The sequence below is a fragment of the Pinus tabuliformis genome, chromosome 7, assembly GCF_031772625.1.
Source record: "Pinus tabuliformis cultivar Carrire ecotype Pingquan chromosome 7, CPIR1, whole genome shotgun sequence".
NCBI lineage: Eukaryota > Viridiplantae > Streptophyta > Pinopsida > Pinales > Pinaceae > Pinus > Pinus tabuliformis.
Genome location: NC_142293.1, coordinates 2070385143 through 2070389001, shown reverse-complemented (window position 1 = coordinate 2070389001; position 3859 = coordinate 2070385143).

Genomic DNA, 3859 nt, shown 5'->3' with positions numbered 1-3859 from the left:
CTTCCCTGCTAGGCCATCTAACACTTGATCTATGAAAGGTAAAGCGAAATGGTCCTTCTTGGTAGCTTTGTTAAGTTCTCGATAATCTACACAGATTCTCCACTTCCCGTTTTTCTTGGGAACAAGCACCAAAGGAGAAACCCACTCGTTGTCAAAGATGGGGTAGATGAATCCAGCATCCAACAACCTTTGCAGTTCTTCTTTGAAAATGTCCTTAAGGGCTGGATTCATTCTTCTCTGAGGCTGCCTAACTGGCTTAAAATCCTCTTTAATGTAAATGTGATGGGTACAGACTGAAGGCTGGACTCCTTTCATATCCTTATAGCTCCAAGCAAAAGCATCCAAATGGCGGTTCAATAAGCTACACAGCTCCTTCTCTTGAGAGGGGGATAGGGATGAGTTGATATTCAAGGTTCTTTCAAGGCCAAATTCCACATTCTTAACTTGGGGAGAGGTCGGATCAGTCACACAGAGATCCACTAAAGCACTAGCTTGGGTGTCTTCTACCAACTCTTCTAATGGCAGCACACTAGGAGGTGAATTTTGAATCAAATTTTCAATAAGGTCATCCTCAGTTTGAGAACCTCCCCTGGTGGCTTCCACTGTGCACAATGGTGCAAATTAGAATTAATCTTCATCTTCCCCCTCCAACCAGAGAGGTAAGTCATGTTCTAGTAGAGGTTGGGTAGGAGGATATAGGACTAGCTGTTTGGACATAGGCCCATTCTTAATGGAAATGCTCCCAGCTCGACAACTAATTTAAGCATTTGCAATAGCTAACCAAGGCCTTCCCAAAATGAGGGGGTATCCAGTGAGTTTTTCCTTTGGCCGAAGGGCCAAGAAGTCTGCAGGGTACTCCCAAGAATCAACGGAGACCATGACATCTTCCACAATCCCTTCGGGGGTCACGGTGCAGCGGTATGCTAATTGCAGTATTGTCGAGGTCTTTCTTAGGGAACTCTGAAGGTTGAGTTTGAGCATAGTGTCCCTGGTCATCACATTAATGACATCCCCTATATCGATCAAGGTGTGGGGGATTATGGTGCCGTTGATGTGGACATCGACTACAGGACTCCCAGGGTCCAAGTATTTTGGACATATTACTTGTCCCAACATCAGGTCAGACAGTTGTCCTATGACATTGATGGTTGGGGCATCTCTCTTGCGCCTGCTTGGGTGCCTGAAACACTTCTCTTTGATCAATTTGTTGTAGATTGGTATATCTTTTATGGCCCGAAGAAGTGGTATTTTTACACATAACTATTAAGTTCTCCTAGAAGTTCAGTCTCTTCTGGGTTTGGTTGTGTGGTTTTAGTTAGTCTCTTAGGAAAGGGTGGAATGGCTTTGGGTTCACTTCCCTATTTCTCTTCCTCATCCTCCTTAGGAGGAGGTTGGCTATCTGGGAGGACCTTCCCAGATCGTAGGTTGATCTCTTGAATCTCCATAGCATAGGTAGGGCATGTTGTCTCTCCAGTACATACCTACTGGGCCTGTTTGTTATTGGGGTTCGGGTTCAGTTAAGCAAGCATCTGGGGTTGTCTTGGAGGAGCAGGAGGTAATGGTTGTGGTTGAGTAGGTGGTGGAGGAAAAATAGCGGGAGGAGAGTTGTACTGGGGCCTCCACCCCTGTTGAGGTGCATTCCACTGAGGTTGTGGCTGAACATGAGAATGAAACAAATGAGCAGTAGGTTGAGTATGGTATTGAGATGGGTATGACCAAGGAGGGCTACAGACCAAGAAGGATGAGTAGGGGGACCCCAAGAAGGTATGTGAGTGGATTGGTTGGGGTTGTAATAAGTCTGGGATGTCCCTTGCATCCCCTGCTGGTACGGTCTGGGTCCATGTGGCCTCCTTTGGTTTAGGAAGTAGAGTGGTTCAGTGGCTCCATCAACCCCTTGGTACATAGCTTTAAGTTCGGGTAAGGTTGGGCACTGGTTTGTAGGGTGATCTGCCTCACAAACGAAACATATCTCTACAGAGTGCAATGGACACTCATTCCTAGGATGCTTCCTTGTACATCTGGGACAAAATATGGCCAAAGCCCTCTCAGCTTCCTCTTGCTTCTGTTGGATTCAGAAGGTGTCCATTTGCATGGCAATGGTCTGTCTCACCTCACTTTTAAGGTCTTCCATCTGGTTTGCAAACTCATGTTTGGAAAAGGTGGCACTGGCTGAAAGTTGACTCCCCCTACCTCTTTTCCGGGCTGCCCTAGAATGGTTTCTAAACACAGTCTTTATGTCATCATAAGGTAGTTGGTAGATGTCTCCCCCAGCCAGCAAATGGAGGGTATCTAGAAGGTCTTCAGGGACTCCTCGGAGCAGAACCAGCTTCAAAGATTTGGGGTCAAGTGTGCACCTGGCCCTTTTATAACTGAGTTGGAACCTTTCTTCATAGTCTTCTAAAGATTCATCACTTCCCATGGTCATCCGAAAGATTTCTCCCTTTGTTTCCTTTGACCTACAGTAATCCCGGTATTTTTTGTTAAAGGTTTGTTGCATCTGAGCCCAAGTTGTGATACTGTTTCCAGGTAACCCCATGAACCAACATAGTGCTGCATCCTTGAGGGTAGAGGGAAAGAGTTTCAACTTTTGCTCGTCTTTTGCATAGTCATAAGTTTGACAAAGGACAACAAACTCAAACAAGAAGGTATCAGGGTCTTCAGTTGTCAATCCGTGGAAGTGAGGTAAGGCTGAAGGAATTATGTTTCTCATTTTTGTGTCCCCATTGGTCTCTCGAATGGGAAAGGCACCTTCTATTCTCTCCTCATCTCCTATACCGTTTCTGTGTTTAGCCATGGTCTCAAGAGGAATGTTTTCTTGCTCTTCTTCTGTTATAGGATCTTCGTATATCTCTGGAGGTTCACCTATAGGTTCTTCTGGATCACTGCCACCGAAGAAGAGAGAAGGGTGACTCAGTGATGTGGTGGGGGTGTTGGGTAAGAATTTTCCTGAATTGTCTCTGTTCCTACGAGGCATGAAATGAAATATTTTTGGTTAATTTTTGTGTTTTTCTCTGCTTGTACCTGCAAAACTAAATTGATTGAACAACAAATTGCAACTAACTAAAATAAACCTTTCTGGAATGAAAATTGCAGAATTGAAATGAAAGCAGGAAATGACTAATCTATGCTGCTGAAATGAAATTGTAGAAATGAAATGCTAAGCTACGCTTGTAGAATTGAAATTGCAGAAATGAAATGAGAAGCTACGCTTGCAGAATTGAAATTCTAATCTACGAAAGCAGGAAATATCTAATCTACGCTTTTTGAAATAAAATGAAAGCAAGAAATGTCTAATCTACTTTTGTGGAAATAAAATTGTAGAATGGAAATGAAACGACTACTCTACTCTTGTCGACGTAAACTAAGCAGAAGGTTGTAGTAGAAAATAGAACAAAAGCAACAATCACAAATACTCTGACACTTCCCTAGCAACGACATCAAAAATATGGTGGGCTCCAATATTACAGCAATGATGCTGCAACTCCCAGGACTCCCTACTTTACTTTTATCAACCCGGTAGTTCGTAACAAACTTGGAAGTGATGGTGCTATATGCACAAGTACTAGCTCTTACTGCATGTTGTCACTTGATCAACTGGCACAAGTTCGCTAGGAGATTAATCCAAATTCTATGAGTTTTTAGAAGAAGATTTTAACTATGATGGATGAAATCTAACTCAAAAGAGGCTAGTCTACTTGCAGAAAGAAGATGAAAGCTGAAAGGAAATGCAAACCCTAGCAAACCCTAGTTTTACCGACTAACCCTACTTGTGCAAGAAAAGAGATGAAAGATGCTGAAATGGATGCCATTAACTCTTTAAAAGGCGAGATGCATGTGGTTAAGCTACTTCTGAATGAAA